Source organism: Schistocerca cancellata, chromosome 11, assembly GCF_023864275.1.
Source record: "Schistocerca cancellata isolate TAMUIC-IGC-003103 chromosome 11, iqSchCanc2.1, whole genome shotgun sequence".
In the NCBI taxonomy this organism is placed as follows: domain Eukaryota; kingdom Metazoa; phylum Arthropoda; class Insecta; order Orthoptera; family Acrididae; genus Schistocerca; species Schistocerca cancellata.
In genome coordinates, this window is record NC_064636.1 from 102,024,703 (window position 1) to 102,046,086 (window position 21,384).

The following is a 21,384-nucleotide window of genomic DNA, read 5'->3' on the forward strand; positions in this document are numbered from 1 at the left end:
GAAATGAGAGTTGAAACTACCGCTCGCGAAGCAGACAGCGTAATTTCGAAGTAGAGACAAATCGTTATCAAAGTATAAGTGGGCCACGTCACAGATGTATGCGCTTGTTCGCGCCCTGACACGACTGCTGTGGGAAATCTTAACCCATTAGTCTCCGTCAATGCACGATAGTTCCAACTGCATATTCCAGTGTATTCAACTAGATCCTTAATCGAGCTACAGTAACGCCTAGATATTCTGAAACAAATAGACCTCGATGGTTACAATGGCTGTGTCAATGCCATCTCTGTATCACATTACACTGCCCTTGGGAGATGCATACACTCTCGTCTCACGATTACAGCTGCGTAAATAAAGCGAAATGGATTCGCATTTCACGAATCTGTATTTACGTCAGCCGTTTGTGGCACATGGAAGTTTGTGCGGGATTCGGGTTCGAGTCCCGCTCCGGCAAAACGTTTCATGTTTCGCAAATAGCGGACGTCAATTCGGATTCGCGAAATGGGAATAAATTTCACAATAAATGTAAAACTCTTTCCAAGCTAGATGAACCACAGATCGGTGGTAACGTTTCTACTGAGGTTATGTTTCTCACACGCAAACAGATTGTCTATCGGAAAAACATCACAAATTGCAATTTTGTAAGTTTTTTTAGTGTGTCAGATGTGACGCTTGCATATCTTCCGTATAAAGGAGGTAACAGAATGAACCGTGAACGCTGCAGGGTTGCGTATACTGTTGTAAAACTTGCTGACATTTTAATTTTGTGACGCACGAGAGATGAAGCTTGCGTATCTGGACATGTTTAAAGTTGTGTCGTAAGGCGTGGGCGGCTAGCTCAGCTGGCAAGAGTGAAGCTTCCGCGCTGGAGGCCTCTTTCGGAGCACAAACGACACAACAGCCAGAATACTCGGGTGCGGCTGGCGTCCTGTTGGCAGACAGGCGCGGAAGTAAACACTGTGTCTGCAAGCCTGGACACTGGGGAGGCACACAGCACAGCCGCCGGGAGAGAGCGGTCTGCCGCCGGTGGAGACATCTGCGTCCGCTGCGGCCAGCCCGGGCTGCACAGAGGCCGGGACTTCCCCGAGCAGCTGACGCAATGCGGCCACACCCGCGGAAAAGTACGGGCAGTAGTGGGTGAAGGAGTGGGGGGGGGGGGGGGGGGGGAAATGTGCGGCAGAGAAGGCGGCGCGCCGGCAGAGCGCAGAAAGGCCCTGGTGCTGAAAGTATCCTCCACCAGACACCGTAAAGCGGCTGGAAGTAGGTTACTTTCTCCTTTTGGATCACACCCCAGCTGTGCCGTGGGATTAGAATTTTCTCAGGTACTTGGCAAAGTGAGTTATGACATGGAAGTTGTATGCTTTGGGTTTTCCACAATTTCGTGATTAAACTGCCCTTAATCCACTCACTCGGCTCGTACTGCTTCAGAGCGCAATTTCCAATTATTTTACACCTTGTCCATAATTCCTTCACGTCCATCATATCGAAATTAAATGATGCCTATTCATTGTCTCAAGATACTAACTAATACCTGCCTATCTACTATATCCATCATAGATATTCTCCTAGGCTTCGTGAAGCATGTGTTAGCTTCAGTAATCATCGTCCCTACGTTGAAATAGAGATCATCAATTCCTGTCCTTATAGTTGCAGTATCTATAGCGTCAGGTCACTTTGTAGTTTCATCGTCTAAAACATTGCCAATGTGTGTGGGTTCCCGAAATAGCGGCTCAAGACAGTTCTCAGAAAAATCGCAGTAGCACTTTCTCTTGCGATTCCACTTGGTTTTCTATCACATGGTCGCATCTTTCGATATCTGCTATTTTGACGTTTGTGCGATTATTAAAGGCGGAACTACGGACTAATATTCGTGAGTGAAACAGTTTTGGGAAAGGACGTTTAGTATTTTGGGCTTTTCTCTGTAATCCAAGTTTTTGGGGTTTTCTGAGGAATTGGAAGAGGAGTTAAACGTAATGGACAGTGTCGTGGAAGGAAAATTCAAGATCATCAACAAAAGCGATACAATGTAGCCAGACTATATTAGGCGATTCTGACGAAATTAGATTAGGAAAAGAGACGCTAAAAGTAGTAGGTGACCTTTGCTAGTTATGCTTAACTGATGGTAGACAGAGTAGAGAAGATATAGAATGCACACTGGTAAGGGCGAGAAAAGCGTTTCCGAAGAAGAGAAATGTTTAAAATTCGAATATAAATTTAAATATTAAGAAGTCTTTCCTGACAGTATTAGTGTGTAGCCTATTCTGGAAGTGAAATGTCGACGATAAAAAGTTCAGACGGAAAAGGAACAAAGGTTTTAGATTGCAGTGCTACAGAAGAATGCACAAGAATTGATGTGTAGATCACGTAATGAGATACTGAATAGAATTGCCGCGCAAAAAAATTTGTGACACAACCTGACTAGAAGGAGGCATCAGTTGACAGGACACATTCTCAGACAGCAAGGGATCCCCAATTTAGTAGTGGAGGGAAGTGTAAAACAGGGGGGTTGGGGTGGACAGATGGTTTCGACCTATTTATTCACTTGAAGTGGGACTAAAACTTCCTGGTACCAGTACATCCTGTGAAGTTGGTAGACAGGATTTGACTTCTAAATTCGTTGAATGCTGCACATAAGGCTCTCCTTACTCTAATTTAGTTCTGCTGTGGGGTTTTGGCCGCGCGTAGTTTTGCAGTGGAGCTGTGTTTGCCTCCTAACGCTGGTGCGGAGCCACGGCGGGTGTCGGCCCTCCTCCCTCACCACTCTGGCCGGCGCACCCGTGCCGGAAGCGTGTCGCACAGTACTGCTGAACTCTGCCCACTGGAGCTCAAGACAGCCACTGGTGGTATTTTCATGCTGAGCCCCCACATAACCTGCCGGCCTCTGTATGCGAATTTACAGCCGTACTGAGTGATGCTGAAAGATAGTTACCAGTTTGATCTCTTGCTTCAGACGTTGTTGTGGAACACAACAGTGCAGTGATACTTTAGAGGTGATTAATCTTCTACTTGTTGAACATTCTACTTTGGCAAAGTAAATAGTCAGCATCAAGGCCCGTCCGATGGACCCCGTACAACCACTCACACGAAGAAACATACGTAGCTAAAGACAGGAAAGTCGCACGGGTCACACCAATACCCAAGAAAGGAAATGGGAGTAATGCGATGAATGACAGCCTCACATCACTGGAATCAATCTGCAGAATAATTTCGAAAATGAGTTACCTCAAAGAAAGCGATTTGTTCAGAAAAAAATTCTTGTAAAGCACAACTAACTCTTTTTTCACACCAAATAACGAGCGTTGTCGACAGAGGATCTTAAATCTATTCCATACTTATGAATTTCGAGAAGGCTCTTGACAGCGGGCCTCACATGCAACTTGTAATCGAACTGCGTGTCGCCGGCCGCTGTGGCCGATCGGTTCTAGGCACTTCAGTCCGGAACCGCGTTGCTGCTACGGTCGCAGGTTCGAATCCTGCATCGGGCACGGATGTGTGTGATGGCCTCAGGTTAGTTAGGTTTAAGTAGTTCTAAGTCTAGGGCAGTGATGACCTCCGATGTTGAGTCCCATAGTGCTTAGAGGCATTTGAACCATTTGAAACGTGTCCAGGGAGTGCCTTCCCAGTTGTGCGACTGGATTCGTCATTTCCTCGCAGAAAGGTCGCAATTCGTAGTCATTCGAGGAAAGTCATCGAGTAAAACAGAAGGTACATCTATGGTGCTCCGAGGAAGTGTTGAAGGTCCTCTGCCGTTCCTGACGTACGTAATTGCTTTACTAGATAACCTGAGCAGCCATTTTAGACTGTATAAAATGATGACATTTACCGTCTGGTAAGGTCAGCAGAACATCGAAACCAAATGCAAAATGATTTGGAGACGGTAACTTGTTTGTACGAATACTCGCAACTGATCCTACATAATGACGTGTTAAGCTATATGCAAAACCGACTGAAATTACCATTACGGACAACTTAAATTTGAAAGAACACACAGAAAATGTTGTTGTGAAGGCGAACCAAAGAGCGCATTTTATTGGCAGAACACTTAGTAGATACAATAGAGCTACTGGAGAGACGGCCGACACCACGCTACTAAATTGGTGATCCCTTGACGTCTCCTCGTTCGGAATGTTTGCTGTGGAGAAGGGGTGCTTACCAGATGCGATTGACTGAGAACATCGAAAAAGTCCAAAGGAGGACAGTTTGTTTTGTTTTATTACTAAGTAGGGGAGAAAGTGCCACGGATATGACACGCGAGTTGCGATGACAATAAGTGAAACGCTATTTCGTCGGGGCGAGATCTTTTCACGAAATTTCAGTCACCAGTTTTGTCCTACCAATACGAGAATATTTCGTTGCATAGAGTGAAAAGACCATCGTAATAAAACAAGAGAATTAAAGTTGTCGTGGAACGTCTTGAAGTGTGCATTTTTCTCGCGCGCTCTTGGGAAAGTATAACGGGAAAGAATTAGTCGCAGGGGAATTCGATGAACCTTCTGCCAGGCTCTTAAGAGTGAATCGCGCCGTAATCATGTACACGGTGAAAATGTTGTGTGGCATAAATTATATGAATGATTCATCTGGAAAACTTTGTTGCATATTGCATGGTGAAATGTAAGTAAGTTCTTGATGCGAAATTGGACGAGAAGCGTATCTATATTTTAGGGGTATCTTCGATGTACATCACCTGCGGAAGTACGCAGTCTTACCTGTCGTCTCAGAATTAATTGGGGTGAAAGTCTGTCTACTTGATATGAGAATAAGGAGCTGATTTTTTATCTTTTTATTAATCAAATTTTTATTTGAGGTTTATTATCTTTGTAGCAGTTTATCGTCGGCCGAGAACGAGTGGCAGCAAAGCTAAACACTCGAACCAACAACGATAGTGAATAATAATGAAAAATGCAAAAATAATTCCCAGGCCGCGGTCCAGCAGATACCGCCACGTTCTGACACACCACGGCGGGGCGCGGATTTCTGAGCAGGAAAGCAACTGCTGGGAGGGAACCCACGACCCCTTACGTCGGTCCAGTAGTCAGGACTCAGTAGAGGACACGGCAGTCAAATACTGTCTCAACACGAGCAGAGGTCACTGGGAAGGTCTTGAAAAAAGTGTAGTAATTGGTGTGGTAGTGTCTTTTCTCGCATTATGTAATGCAATACCCACTCTTTACATGACGAATAGTACAGTGTTTTCAGCTGATGCAAAAGTTTATGAACGTGGCTTTTGTGGAACGAAATTTTTCAGACAGGACTGTGCAAAACTACTATGACGTCAACAGTTTTGTGCGGTGATCCACAGTGTTGGCCTTACTGTGGTTACACTGAAGCGGCGGAAATTAAACTTGGTATTTGACCCTAAAGTAACTGCAGCTTATGGGGATGACGTTTTGGTATTCCGTTATTTTGCGCCGTTGTATTGTAAGAAATTGCGCAGGTATATCGAGTGTTCAGTGGAGTTTTTTGCTTTGGACGTAAGTTTCAATACAAAGTGAGCAAATGTGCCACCAAAGCGCCGATAGTATAAACCCTAATACGGCGACTGCTCAGTGTGTTCTGCCTCAGCCAGTCACAGCACAGATGACACCCTCTTATTACGAACTGTTAAAAATTACTACCGCTTACTGCAAAAACTGCTGCTGCAAAATAAACATTTCGACCGTCGTACTTTAAGCAGTACATAGGAGCAGACAGAAAATTTTAAGCTCTTGCATGGACACCAGGGCAGCAGGCAGTCAACTGAAACGCTATAAGATGAATGGCCAGATCATGCGAATTAATTACGTTATGTACTTGTGACCTATGAGCTTCTCGGTTAAGACTGAAATCAAAATAACTACTGAAAATACAGGCGATGACGTAGGGAGAAGCGAGCGACGGAGTTGTTTGTTCGTTAGGCAGCGTTCTGTCGCAGTAAGCGTTGCGTGTGCTCACTTCTCGGAAAAGGGAATGAAACGCTGTCACGAAGCGCCAAGGTCGTGGCTTGCGGCTTTCGCTGCTGGAGGTGGCCGGGGGGGGGGGGGGGTCACGTGACCTGAGAGCCGCTGCCCCGGCCCGCCGCTTGTGGGACAGCGAGGCGGCGCTCAGTCGCTTTCCCACGGCAGGGCGGGCGGGTGTGCGTGTGGGCGCAGCAGCAGCAGGCGGGGACGACGCGCAGTCGCCCCGTGCTGTCTGAAGAGTGCAAGATTTGTTTGCAAATAATGTTGCAACTGATGCCGGTACTAATAGTTGAATTCAGTATAAAGAGCGGCAAAGTACAGACAGCTGTTATAATTGACAGTATTTACTCAGTTTAATCTCAAAACAAACAAATTTTTTCGTTGTAGTGATCTGAAAAGGCAGTAACATGCATTTCACAACTCATTTAGGTACAATAAACTCAGCTTGCTACTAAGTGACAGAATAGAAATGAAAGAAAATCACTTGTTCCCTCAGACACGGCCTCTCGCGAAACAAATTTTATTGCACGCAACTTCCTGGCAGATTAAAACTGTGTGCCGGGCCGAGAGTCGAGAACTCGGGTCATTTGCCTTCCGCGGGCAAGTGCTCTGCTGCGGAAATAGAGCTGTGAGGAGGTGTTTCGAGTTGTGCTTCGGCAGCTCAGGTAAGCCGGCACGGTAGCTCAGCGTGTTCGGCCAGAGGGCTGTTTGGCCTCTGTAATAAAAAAAACTCAGTCCAAGGATCAACAAACGAACCTGACCGAATTTCATGTGACGCAGTGACGTACACAACGATCAACAACGAACAAAATGCAAAAAAAAAAAAAAAAAAAAAGTGGTAGAGAACTTGCTCGCGAAAGGCAAAGGTCGGGAGTTCGAGCCTGGTCGGGCACCCAATTTTAATGTTCGAAGAAGTTCAATATCAGTGCACACTCCGCTGCAGAGCGAAAATTTCACTCTGGAAATTTTATTCCATGTTTAGAAGTGAAACTGTGACTGAAAGTACTCTGGTGAAGTAAGTAGGATACTTCGGACTCCGTCTTGACTAAATAAAATTCGTTTATTTCGACAAGCCTACATCAAACTACAAATGGCCCACGTCGTCTGTACAAGCCTCTTACAAATAGTTACGTAGGTGAACCTATGGCGTTAAACTAAGCCGCCTCAAACGACTTGTGGAGGCAACAAAAATTTTATTGTCAGTATTTCACTCTGTTATCCGGCAAATTTAAAAGTTATGTCGTAAACTGCTCGCTAAGAGGTCCAAACTTGTGTTTAAAGCCCTCTTACAGCGAGACAAGTATTACGCTGAACGAGACAGATACGGAGATTGCCATCGCATCTCGTGGAGCCCAAATAACCCACGATACGTTCATCCATCGTCTGGGAATGACAGCACTTGGCAACTTGCAACAAAGTTTGAACATTATCTCAAACCTTCTCAAAAGTTTCTCTCGCTTCCATGCATAACGTCAAATATTCGAGACAGTGGCGCATTTGTAAAGTAATCGATTACACGTGTAGTATAAGTGCGAGTTGTAGTCTTGACAGAATCGGGCGTGGCGTGGGGTTTATAGTGGTTGTGACTTGTGAGACCTCTGCACTGTACCTCATGCTGCTGTAGGACTTTCAGCAAACTTGCAAGTCTAGCACCTAAGTCTGTATGTACGTGCCGGCAAGGCGCGTGGCAGTGTGTGGCAGAGGGTACTCTGGTACCACTGACTGCTCCCATCCGCCTTGGCTGTGCCGCTCGCGAGTGGTACGTGGCTGGCCGTGTGTATGCTGCAGTTTCTCGTCTCGCTCATTTCGCTGCAGGCCTGAAAGCGTAGAGGAGACACGCTTGCACTGCGGCACTGCGGTTTGTCGGCAGGAAGCGGGCGTCCGCGCGGTGGGTGCAGATAAGTGCGTGTCGCCAGTTCAGGGTCGGCAGCGGCGGGAGGTGACGTCACGCGGCCGCGCTGGTGATAGTCGGCGGGGGTGGGCGGGAAACCAACGAGGCGCAGAGTAGAATGGCCTCGGTGCACGAAATACCCTCCACCACACACCGTAAAGTGGCCTTAGGTTTGAAGATGCAGGTGGTAACTCATTCCTGCTACATTATGCATCGCAATATTAGTTTTTAGTACTTCATGTTTAGATTTGATTGCTACGGGTAAGGGGCGATGTAACGAATTAACAATTATGCAGATGAGAGTATACCGGTACATTCGTAACAGGAAACACTGGGACCACTTAAAATTTACGGGTTACGGGTGGAACAACAGTTTCCTTCAGATCGTATAAATAATGTAATTTTTGACATGCTGGCGTACTTTGACAACACAGATTGTACGGTTTTGTGGTGAGTGTGGTTCGTCGATTGGCGGTCAGCGTCCTATTTCCTGCTCCACGCTTCCGCAGAGCGTTCCTGCCGCCACTGAGTCCACGACACTCCCACCAGAGCCCCGCTGGTGCCAGCCCTCCCGTTGCTGAGGAAGGGCCGTCTTAAAGCCTAGGCGCAGACTGAGGAGCGACACGACGCTACAGCGCGACGCGCACGAATCACGCACGCCGCGCGTGTCCAACGCATGTCGAGACGCGTGCACGTGTTTTGCACGCGCCGGCTGACGGCGCTCTCCGCTGACAGAAACGAAGCGCGCGCACACTGTAATCTTTCTCAAACGATTTTACAGAAACTACTCAGTAAAATATTTAATTTTTTACTTGCTTGTAGCGTTATATGACAGCTTCCTGGCGAAGTGCCCATCATCTCGCTAATTGTCATACTTATTTCGATATACACATTATAGTAAGACGCTACGCAAAATTCGAAAAGCCTACAATGAAAAATAAGGTTCGCTACGATTTTGCGTTTGGTTACACCATATGTTGTTGCGTTTGAAATTTAGCCAACATGTCGAATTTTTGTTTAGACTTGGGAGGAGGTCTCTATCTGCCTCCGATCTCGAGAAAACGGATCCTATGTAGCGCGCTCACTTCCAATCTCACGCCCGCGAGAATGAAATACTCGCAACATCTCTCGTATCTCCTAAACCGCTTGAGACATCGAAACGAAAGATTGGCGAATGATAGCACACAAGGAGAGTATTTTGCTAATTCGTAAACACAGGGAACTTTATATTTGGCGATTTATCAGTACTTATACTTCCCTTCTTATTTTTTTGACTCCATTAGTAGTTATTTCTTGAGTTATCGACAGCTAGCGAAACAAGATTTTTCTAGTTGTTGTTGTTGTTGTTGTTGTTGTTTTCAGTCCTGAGACTGGTTTGATGCAGCTCTCCATGCTATTCTATCCTGTGCAAGCTTCTTCATCTCCCAGTACCTACTGCAGCCTACATCCTTCTGAATCTGCTTAGTGTATTCAGCTGTTGGTCTCCCTCTACGACTTTTACCCTCCACGCTGCCCTCCAATACTAAATTGGTGATCCCTCGATGTCTCGGAACATGTCCTACCAACCGATCCCTTCTTCAAGTCAAGTTGTGCCACAAACTCCTCTTCTCACCTATTCTATTCAATACGTCCTCATTAGTTACGTGATCTACCCATCTAATCTTCAGCATCACCACATTTCGAAAGCTTCTGTTCTCTTCTTGTCCATACTATTTATCATCCATGTTTCACTTCCATACATGGCTACACTCCATACAAATACTTGCAGAAACGACTTCCTCACATTTAAATCTACACTCGATGTTAACAAATTTCTCTTCTTCAGAAACGCTTTCCTTGCCATTGCCAGTCTACATTTTATATCCCCTCTACTTCGCCCATCATCAGTTATTTTGCTCCCCAAATAGCAAAACTCCTTTACTACTTTAAGTGTCTCATGTCCTAATCTAATACCCTCAACATCACCCGACTTAATTCGACTACATTCCATTATCATCGTTTTGCTTTTGTTGATGTTCATCTTATATCCTCCCTTCAAGACACCATCCATTCCATTCAACTGCTCTTCCAAGTCCTTTGCTGTTTCTGACAGAATTGCAATGTCATCGGCGAACCTCTTTATTTCTTCTCCATGGATTTTAATACCTACTCCGAATTTTTCTTTTGTTTCCTTTACTGCTTGCTCAATATACAGATTGAATAACATCGGGAATAGACTACAACTCTCTCTCATTTTATTTTCCTAGTATGAAAATAAAAATGAAATTTCATCTCTTATGTTACTACAAACCGACACTGAGGTTTTCGTAAGCTATTGACCTCTGTGATTGCCAGTTACTTGTTTTCTGAGGCACTCTGTTTCAGAATTCTGCCGCAGTAGCTGCTGTGAGATGAGTTTGCGCAAATTACTCTGTGTTTTTACAAAGTACAATTAAAATTGTCAACAAGAGAAATGTGGCCGTTACTCATAAATGGTGACGCTTCTTCGAATGAGAAAAGGTTAACAACTCACGCAAAAATAAATTGCCAATTCTGTTTGAGTTTTGCTCGAAACCCCGTAACCCATAGTGTCTAACACTGAGGGACTGGAATGGAAACTTACCAAAGGATTTAATTCCTTCTCTTGTCTGAGCAGTGTTAAAATAATGACGACCGTTCCTTCAGGCGGAATAATACGCACCTGCCGGATGCTGGTTACTCACCTACTGCTCTAGAAAAGGAAAGAATTGATCTGTCGCACAACACACTGGTCAGTGTATTGCCAGCAGCGGAGGATAATACGGGCGACAGGAATGCAGAAGCTGGCCATGTGTGCCTTGTGAGCTGGAGTTACAAGAACGTTGTCATCAAAGTAGATCTCCCTTTGTCAGCAGTACATTTCAACAAATTAAATATATCTAAGCACCACACTCTTTTAGGATATTCCTACTTTCCTAATAATACCATTTTTTCATTTGTATAATTAGTTTATTAATGCTGAATAATGTGCATGCAACAATTGAAATGCTGTTTCTCATCTTGGCGAGCCAATTGAAACATTATTTCTGACTGCTTTTCGAGTGTTTGTAGCTTGCAGTGGAAATGTGACGTCCACGGGTACATACTATAATGTCTCTTATGAGATCTATATCCAAGTAACGACAGTGAAACCCACGTACTTATGTTCGACATTTTATCAGAAGCAGAAAGAGGTCATAGCTGTGGAAATAACGCCTTTTCGACTTCTTGCAGCAGATCATAAAGATATGTCAGCATTACAGGCAGCAAGTAGATACCCTTATTTTAATTTCCTGCCTCGTTTCTAAATCACTTGATTTTATAATTATTCCTTATTCACTACCCTCAGGATGAATCGTCTATCCCTTGTTACGATCTGAAAACATAACGGAGGCAGAATATAATAATGCCAGTGGCTAAGGGCTCACCAGTTACTGAACTGTCCATTGTTCTTGACAAAAGAAGAAACAAACCAAAAGAACTGTAGAGATATTTGCAACTGAAAACTATTATGTAGTAACGTACATAGATGGAGCTCTTGAACGGCGAAAGACGAAACACTACTCAGTGTTAATAAAATTCAGTATACTATAAGGCTGTATTTTTCGGACGGGCAATACTTTCACTGCCCATACGCGCCATGCCGGGGTGAGCACACGGCAGGACTGCCTTCCTCCTCCCACCCCCCCTCTCCCCCTCCCGCTGTGCTCGCGTGACGCGCGTCGCCAGAAACTGTGTCGCAACCACAACGCCGCGCGACCTGGCGCAGGCGCGCGTCGCGTCCCAGTCGCGTCGCGTCGCGTCGCGTCGCAGTTTGCGCGGCCCCATTTGAACCTGAAGTTAGGAAAACGCGCGCTGCGCTTCGTCGCGCCACACGCGCTATATGCGTCTCAATTTGCGCCTAGCCTGGAACCCTAAAAATGAAGTGAACTGACCGGGAGATGATCCCGTTTGGGGTTGCTCGGCCGGTAGGAGAAAGACCTCCTGTTTCACTCGAATTTGTCGGTTTGCGCGGCGGTGAAACCGACCGGCAATGATGGTGGCTGAACAAGCACCGAGACCCGTAGAGAGGGAAAACACCGACTCGGCCGGGAATCGAACTTGGGACGCTAACCACGAGACCATGGACTGCGGAAACTGCTGCATAAATCGTGAATGCGAGTCTCTGTAGGACACGCTGTGTCACATGCTGTGTGTTAAAGTGGTAACGGACGGCAGAATTTATAAATATTGACAACGTGTAGCAGATATGAGATGAACCACAATGTCGCATTTTGTGTGTGTGTGTGTGTGTGTGTGGGAGGAGGTTAGGGGAGTGAAGATGATGTAAAAAAAAAAACAGTGCATCAAGTAACGCTCTCAGCTGAGGACGGTAAGACACCTTTTAATTGAGTGCCCCTATTTTAATCCGTTACGCGCCTGTCTACAGCTGTCGCCTGATATATCGTCAATTTTAGCAGATGACACGCGATCGGCCGATCGCGTTCTAGAGTTCATTCGTGCCAGTGAAATGACGTCAGTCATTTGAAGTTTTTTTTTTTGGGATAACCAACCCCTTTCTGTAGTGGATTTTTAAGCCTTCCTTCTGCTTTTAGTTTCTCCAATTTTATGCCTTTCGTTCCCACTGCTGCTGGTTTTTATTTTAGGTTTTTTACTGTTTCTTAAGTCCCGGACCGGGCGCTAATGACCATAGCAGTTTTGCGCCCTAAAACCACAAAAAAAAAGACAAGTAGGAACAGAACGCCCATTCTGCTGCCTTTACTTGTCTGATGTCGCACTCAACATGCGTATCTGGTTCGGGAGCTTTCCTGCATAACAACAAATAATAAAATGAGAAATAAAATCTATGTAGCCAACGTCGAATTTTCTACCCAAATTGGAAGTTACTAAAAGTCCATGTCGATGAAACTTCTTTTCGTGTCGTCTGTGGCTGAAATAAATCCGATCCGATCCGTGAGCGGTACGTGATGCCTGACTCCTTTTGGCGAGCCAGCTGACGGGCGCTGCGCACAGGCTCCGCCCCCAGCACAGCCGGCTGCCCTGCCGCTCCCTCTGGGCTGACGCGATACACGCCGTCTGACACTGCCGGAAAACCGTAACAGCAGTGCAGCGACGTTTTAGAGATCGTTAATCCCTGAAAGTTCTCTTGAGAAATGCTTGAAAAACTTGTTCTCTGCTCCAGATGCCACACATAGTTCGGTTACGGTTCTTCACAGCGGTTGTATAGCCGTGTTAGGTCACCCGAAATACACGCAGAATGACTGAACATGCGTCGAGGTGCGGCTTACGCTAAACTGTAACTACGCAAGTTATAACGCAGCTGGACTTCCGTTTAATTAGGATGTTTACATGAGGAGTGCACCTAAATTTCCCTGTTACTTTGGGAACGCGTATGTTCCGAGGAATAATGAAAATACGAAAAAATCCAGATACACTTGTAAGCGAATTGTTACTGTGCGACTGCTTTTACACAGTAACGAAAGATAAAAGTATGGAATAAATAAACGGCATCAGCCATAAGCTTGGACGGAAAATAACTCGAGATCGGTCACCAGATCAGTTCGTGAGCAAAAATTACTGTATGATTATTAATTAATACTCTCTCTGCATAAAAGGGAATGTCCTGCCCGTCTGACCCATCATCGCCCAACCCAAACCGAAACTGCAAATCTCGAGGAGGTGCGTGTAAGAAGATTGCGCGAAATTTCGACCCTAAGGGGGTGAAATTGGGATGAAGGATTTTTGAGAAATGTCTCTATTAAGGTAATTTTGGAGCTAGAACTACAAAAACTAGTGTTTGCTTTCTCAGTGAGAAAATAAAAAAATACGTGTTTGAGTGTTTCTGGAAATTCAACCCCTAAGGGAGTGGAATAGGGGATGAAAATTTTTAAGAAAATATTTCGTTGCATTAAAAAGTTTCAAAGCTGCATTTATGAAAGTTGCTGTTTCACCTCTGGGTTAGGTATAAAGAAATATTTGTCACGGTATGGAACTTGCTATGGAAATATCTGCAGAGCAACGCAGAAGGCACGAAAAAGAAAAACTCTGGACTCCAGCTACCGGCATCGCATTTTGGTCAAAACTACATTCGGAAGAGACCATGCTTACACGGCCTTAATTAGCGTGAAAACCTGTAACGGTGTTGCAGTTTGTGCAAAACGTAAAAATCTGATTAAGTTAGAACAAAAAGTTTTCTGCCGGCCGTACAGACCACGCGATCGAAGCGGCAGTCGTTTCTGGACTGCAGTTACGAACCACTCAGGCGAGAACCGAACCAGGAGCTGAGACTTCGAAACACGATTGATACCACGAGAGACAAAGTCGGCCGTCAGAAAACCAGGAGAACAGTTTGTGCCGAACATGCGTGTAAAAGTCGACGGTTTGCGAAACTGTTAGCGCATTGAACAACTTTGCGTTACCCACTGTGATGATAGGTGCTACCGATGTCATACATGAAAATGTTCAGAAGTACTCGTTTTCTGTTACAGTAAGTTATTTGTGGAAAGCTCGTAATGTTTCCTGTAGGAAGAATCAGTAATTTTACAGGATCGCACTCCCTTGCCTCTAGTGCAGTGTACAGCTGCGCCTATTTTAAATAAGCTACCACAAGAATTCAAACATCTTAGCAGTAACCCAAGCGCTTTCCAATCGAAACTGAAGAGTTTCTCATGGGTGAGTCCTTCTACTCTGCCGCAGGGTTCGTTGAAAAAATTCAGCTGATTCGTGTGTTACGTTGTTGTTTGCGTTTACATAATCTTATGGCGTGCCTTTTTTGGGGTTCATAAACATTATATTTTATCTGTTGGTCGGAAACCTTACACACATTCTCACAATAGCTCTGGACTGTAGAATGACTCACACTAAGGAACAGTAGAAACGTAAGACCAAAATGATGAAAGTACTCACAGTCCGTCAGTTGACTCCCTTGCAAACCTTCCAGCGTTTCAGATACATATGCAGCTTGTCTTGGTGTAACCACAATCCTAGATTGAAGCTTTAATTGTACAAGTGTAGAAAAAAAGGCAGCGTCAAACATAAACAAACACCTCAAATATCATGACTTTGGCTCTATGAAGGAAGTCGCACGAGCTGGAGTACAAAGTTATAAACTGATGTTGAAGAACGAGTGATCTGACACTCTCCAGTCCTGCAAGCGCAGAATCACCTCCTCTACCTTCGAGGTGACCCCTTCTTTCATCTTCCTTTTCTTACGATGGCACTTATTCACTGGAATATTCGCAGCATTCGCTCCAACCGAGAGGACTTGAAGTTGCTGCTCCGCTTGCACCGTCCGCTCGTCGTAGCCCTCCAGGAAACGAAGCTACGCCCATGCGATCAAATTGCCTTGGCACACTACACCTCTGTGCGTTTTGACCTACCCCCTGTGGTAGGTATCCCAGCTCATGGAGGGGTTATGTTGCTGGTCCGGGATGATATTTACTACGATCCCATCACGTTGCACACCGGCCTGCAGGCAGTTGCCATCCGCATTACTCTCCCCACTTTTACGTTTTCCTTTTGTACCGTTTACACTCCATCGTCATCTGCCGTTACCAGGGCAGACGTGATGCAACTTATTGCTCAGCTACCTGCACCATTTTTGTTAACTGGAGACTTCAATGCCCACCATCCCCTTTGGGGCTCTCCAGCATCCTGCCCGAGGGGCTCCTTGTTAGCAGACCTTTTCAACCAGCTCAATCTTGTCTGCCTCAATACTGGCGCCCCTACTTTTCTTTCGGACACATCTCACACCTATTCCCATTTAGACCTCTCTATATGTACTCCCCAACTTGCACGCCGGATTGAGTGGTATGCACTTTCTGATACATATTCGAGCGACCACTTCCCGTGTGTTATCCATCTCCTGCAGCATACCCCCTCTCCGTGCTCCTCTAGTTGGACCATCTCCAAGGCAGACTGGGGGCTCTTCTCTTCCAGGGCGACCTTTCAGGATCAAACCTTCACAAGCTGCGATCGTCAGGTCACACACCTCACGGAAGTCATTCTCGCTGCTGCTGAATATTCCATCCCTCACCCTACTTCTTCTCCACGTCGCGTACCGGTCCCCTGGTGGACCGCAGCATGTAGAGACGCTTTACGTGCTCGTCGACGTGCTTTACGCACATTTAAACGCCACCCTACAGTGGCGAATTGTATCAATTATAAACGATTACGTGCTCAGTGTCGTCGTATTATCAAAGAAAGCAAGAAAGCCAGCTGGGCTGCTTTCACAAGCACCTTCAACAGTTTTACTCCTTCTTCTGTTGTCTGGGGTAGCCTGCGCCGGCTATCTGGCAGTAAGGTCCACTCACCAGTTTCTGGCTTGAAGGTCGCGAATGACGTCCTTGTGGCCCCTGAGGCTGTCTCCAATGCCTTCGGCCGCTTTTTCGCAGAGGTTTCGAGCTCCGCTCATTACCACCCTGCCTTCCTCCCCCGCAAACAGGCAGAGGAGGCTCGGCCACCTAACTTCCGCTCCTCGCATTGTGAAAGTTATAATGCCCCATTCACCATGCGGGAACTCGAAAACGCACTTGGCCGATCACGGTCCTCCGCTCCAGGGCCTGATTCTATTCATATTCAGATGCTGAAGAACCTTTCTCCTGCGGGTAAAGGTTTTCTTCTTCGTACATACAATCGCATCTGGATTGAGGGACATGTTCCCGCATGCTGGCGCGAGTCTATTGTTGTCCCGATTCCTAAGCCGGGGAAGGACAAGCACTTGCCTTGCAGTTATCGACCTATCTCGCTTACCAGCTGTGTCTGTAAAGTGATGGAGCGAATGGTTAACTCTCGATTGGTTTGGCTGCTCGAGTCTCGACGCCTACTTACCAATGTACAGTGTGGATTTCGTAGGCGCCGCTCTGCTGTTGACCATCTGGTTACCTTGTCGACCTTCATTATGAATAACTTCTTGCGGAAGCGCCCGACCGCGGCTGTGTTCTTTGATTTGGAGAAGGCTTACGACACCTGTTGGAGGGCGGGCATTCTCCGCACCATGCATACATGGGGCCTTCGCGGTCGCCTCCCTCTTTTTATTCGTTCCTTTTTCATGGATCGACAGTTCAGGGTACGTGTGGGTTCTGTCCTGTCCGACACCTTTCGCCAGGAGAATGGGGTGCCACAGGGCTCAGTTTTGAGCGTCGCTCTCTTCGCCATCGCGATCAATCCAATAATGGATTGCCTCCCAGCTGATGTATCAGGCTCCCTTTTCGTGGACGATTTTACCATCTATTGCAGCGCGCAGTGTACACGTGTCCTGGAGCGCTGTCTTCAGCGTTCTCTTGACCGTCTTTACTCCTGGAGTGTCGCCAATGGCTTCCGTTTTTCTGCCGAGAAGACGGTCTGTATTAGCTTCTGGCGCTACAAAGAGTTTCTCCCACCGTCCTTACGACTTGGTCCCGTTGCTCTCCCAATCGTGGAGACTACCAAATTTTTAGGCCTTACATTTGACAGGAAACTTAGCTGGTCTCCACATGTGTCATATTTGGCCGCCCGTTGTACCCGTTCTTTGAATGTCCTCCGTGTTCTCAGTGGTATGTCGTGGGGAGCGGATCGAACCGTCCTACTTCGTCTATATCGGTCGATCGTCTGCTCCAAGCTGGATTATGGGAGCTTCGTATACTCCTCTGCACGGCCATCCATCTTACGCCGCCTCAACTCCATACAACATCGGGGCTTACGACTTGCGATCGGAGCATTTTATACTAGTCCCGTAGAGAGTCTTCATGCTGACGCTGGCGAATTGCCACTCACCTACCGGCGCGATATACCGCTTTGTCGGTATGCCTGTCGGCTACTGTCAATGCCCGACCATCCGTCTTATCGTTCCTTTTTTGACGACTCTCTCGACCGTCAATACGGGTTGTATGTCTCTGCCCTGCTACCCCCTGGAGTTCGCTTTCGTCGCCTCCTTCAACACCTTAATGTTTCACTCCCTGCAACCTTTCGAGTGGGCGAGAGCCACACGCCACCTTGGCTCCAGGCTCAGGTCCGCGTTCACCTTGACCTCAGCTCGCTCCCAAAAGAGGTTACCCCCGGTTCGGTCTACCACTCCCGTTTTTTGGAACTTCGTTCGAAGTTCATCAATATGACTTTCATTTATACAGATGGCTCTAAGACCAATGACGGGGTCTTGTGTTCCTTTATTGTCGGGGCACAAAGTTTCAAATACCGGCTCCATGGCCATTGTTCGGTCTTCACAGCTGAGCTCTTTGTCCTCTACCAGGCTGTTCTTTACATCTGCCGCCACCGACATTCTGCTTATGTCATCTGCTCCGACTCCCTGAGCGCCATCCAGAGCGTCAGTGATCCGTACCCGGTTCACCCTTTCGTACACCGGATCCAACGCTCTCTTCAGCAGCTGGTGGACGTCGGTTCTCCGGTTAGCTTTATGTGGGTTCCTGGCCATGTCAGTATCCCTGGGAACGAAGCTGCAGATGCCGCGGCCGAGGCTGCGGTCCTCCAGCCTCGGACAGCTTCTTGTTGTGTCCCTTCGTCCGATTTTAGCAGGGTCATTTGTCGGCGCATTTTATCGCTGTGGCATGCCGATTGGGCTGCACTTACAGACAACAAGCTTCGGGCCTTAAAACCAATTCCCGTGGCTTGGACGTCCTCCTCACGCCCTTCTCGGTGGGAGGAGGTAGTTTTGGCCCGGTTAAGAATTGGACACTGCCGGTTCAGCCATCGCCATCTGCTGACGGCTGCACCGGCGCCGTTCTGCCCATGTGGGCACTTGCTGACGGTTAGACACATTTTAATGTCCTGTCCAGATTTTAACACACTGCGTCTAGATCTTAACCTGCCAAGTACTTTCGATGCCATTTTAGCGGATGACCCACGAGCAGCTGCTCGTGTTCTTTGTTTTATCAATTTGCCAACCTCTCTAAGGAGATTTGATGATGCTGTTTTTTAATCCTATGCCTGTCAGTCTGTCTTTTATCGTGTTTTCCGTTTAAGTTGTTGTTGTCAACTTGTGCCTCGCGGTGCATTCTTAAAATGACCATTGAAGTTGTGCGCCCTAAAACCACAAAAAAAAAAAACAAATCACCTCCTCTAATTATTGCTACAGTAATCCAAGAATTACTAGCAACTACTTCTGTAGTAGTACAAGAAAAATTGATCTTGCACCCTACAAAGACAACAGGCCCTTCCAGTAGTTGCTGTTGTGCTGTATTCTTTGGTGTAAGATTAAATCTATCCACACTCTGGTAAACAGGCAGTCTTGATCTTCTTGCATATCTTCTCCTGCGGTACGGCGTGGCTGTCTGTACTGTGCGGCTGCCTCGAGTCGAATAACATGCAGCTGCCTCATATGCAGTGACGTAACTACTGATAAGATGGGCGCGGCAGGAAGTAAGCGCGCTGATAAATGCAATGGCGGCGCCGGAAGTAGGCTTTCTCAGCGGATCGCGCTCTGTTAGAACTAGAGCGCGATCCCTCGTGCCCTGGTGGCAGCCAGGCGAAGCTCGTTCCAGGTCACCCGCCTTTCCGAGCTGCAGCGGCTAAGTGAAGACAGCCATGCCTGGGACCGTTGCTGTTCACAATATACATAAATGACCTGGGAAGTTCACTGAGGCTTTTTGCAGATGATGCTGTGGTGTATCGAGAGGTTGTAACAATGGAAAATTGTACTGAAATGTGGGAGGATCTGCAGCGAATTCACGCATGGTGCAGTGAATGGCAATTGAATCTCAATGTAGACAAGTGTAATGTGCTGCGAATACATAGAAAGATAGATCCCTTATCATTTAGCTACAAAATAGCAGGTCAGCAACTGGAAGCAGTTAATTCCATAAATTATCTAGGAGTACGCATTAGGAGTGATTTAAAATGGAATGATCACATAAAGTTGATCGTCGGTAAAGCAAATGCCAGACTGAGATTCATTGGAAGAATCCTAAGGAAATGCAATGCGAAAACAGAGGAAGTAGGTTACAGTACGCTTGTTCGCCCACTGCTCGAATACTGGTCAGCGGTGTGGGATCTGTACCAGATAGGGTTGATAGAAGAGATAGAGAAGATCCAACGGAGAGCAGCGCGCTTCGTTACAGGATCATTTAGTAATCGCGCAAGCGTTACGGAGATGATAGATAAACTCCAGTGGAAGACTCTGCAGGAGAGACGCTCAGTAGCTCGGTACGGGCTTTTGTCGAAGTTTCGAGAACATACCTTCACCGAGGAGTCAAACAGTATATTGCTCCCTCGTACGTCTCGTGAAGAGACCGTGAGGATAAAATCAGAGAGATTAGAGCCCACACAGAAGCATACCGACAATCCTTCTTTCCACGAACAAGACGAGACTGGAATAGAAGGGAGAACGGATAGAGGTACTCAGGGTACCCTCCGCCACACACCGTCAGGTGGCTTGCGGAGTATGGATGTAGATGTAGAAAGAATTTTCTACGCGTATCATTTTTTTCTGTTACGCAAATTAGCCATGTGGAAAACAAGGAGTAAAATTCTACAGAACGAAAGCAACATTCATTTAACGCTAAGTGTGTGTGTGTGTGGGGGGGGGGGGGGGGAGCGGGGTCAGCGTAAACACCACTAGTCCTGCACATTTGTTTTTTTTTCCTTTTTTTAGTCCAAAGTGAGTTTGTGAAAACGTGCCTTCACATTTTAGAGGAAATAAAATTACTATTTCCGCTGGATGGGCAACTAGTTTAAATGTTAAGTCAGTTTCTATTACTTTCAAAAAATACATTTTCATTAAAACTTAATCTCCCTTTGTACTGATTAAAGAAATCTACGCCAATTGGCATTTTTATACATAGATCAGCGATTATAAGGAAGTCATGGAGTACACCATTTATTTTTAATCGCAACAGAACTTCCTGTTTAACAGGTTTTTAACTTTTCCTGTAGCTACAATTATCTGCAGCCCCGTTACTGGCATTGTTACAACTTCATTTCTATTTGGCAACGATCCTAACAAACTTTTACCCACAGCACGTAAATCACTGCCACTATCTGCCAAACACTGCACTTCCTCGTTACACACTTGCAGACTGATTACTGGCTGACTCAACACCTTTCCTTCATTGCTGGTGTCAGAACCCTGCTCCAAAAAATCGTTCACAACGTCTCTTCTATCGAAATCTTCCCTGTTTCCAGAAATTACACAGATTTTTGCAGAATTACCCACATCACTTTTCTCCCCCATACTATTTATTCTGTTCACTAATGACAGCTCAAAAATTTTTTCCGGCGTTTCGCCATTCTTCGTGTTCTCCTTCCCCACCCCACCAATCTCTCTCTCTCTCTCTCTCTCTCTCTCTCTCTCTCTCTCTCTCTCTTTCATGATTAGTTGGCTGACCGCCATTTTGGTCACCATTTTCCTGCCTCTCCCTTATAGCCTCACAAATGTCATTTATAGACAATAGTATTTCTTCTATACTGACATCACCAATCTCTTGTAATTCTGCAGCTTCTGTACTTATTCCTTCCCCAGAACATGACTAGACTTCAACTTGGTTGCTAAGGACGTTCTCCGCCAATTCATCACCCGTTTCGTCTGCAATACAGTGCTTATTTTATGTCTGTCCAAAAAATCTCCTAGAC

The 21,384-nt window shown here is 46.2% G+C and overlaps 1 protein-coding gene across 1 annotated transcript in view; it reads left to right on the forward strand.

Annotated features, from left to right (window-relative positions):
* The first annotated feature begins 6,058 nt into the window (after nucleotides 1-6,058).
* Nucleotides 6,059-21,384, forward strand: part of LOC126108271 (serine/threonine-protein phosphatase 6 regulatory ankyrin repeat subunit C-like) — a 66,730-nt gene continuing 51,404 nt past the window's right edge. Inside the window, exon 1 of the mRNA XM_049913498.1 lies at nucleotides 6,059-6,137. The gene's annotated coding sequence lies outside the window, so the exon portion shown is untranslated. The remainder of the gene's footprint in view (nucleotides 6,138-21,384) is intronic.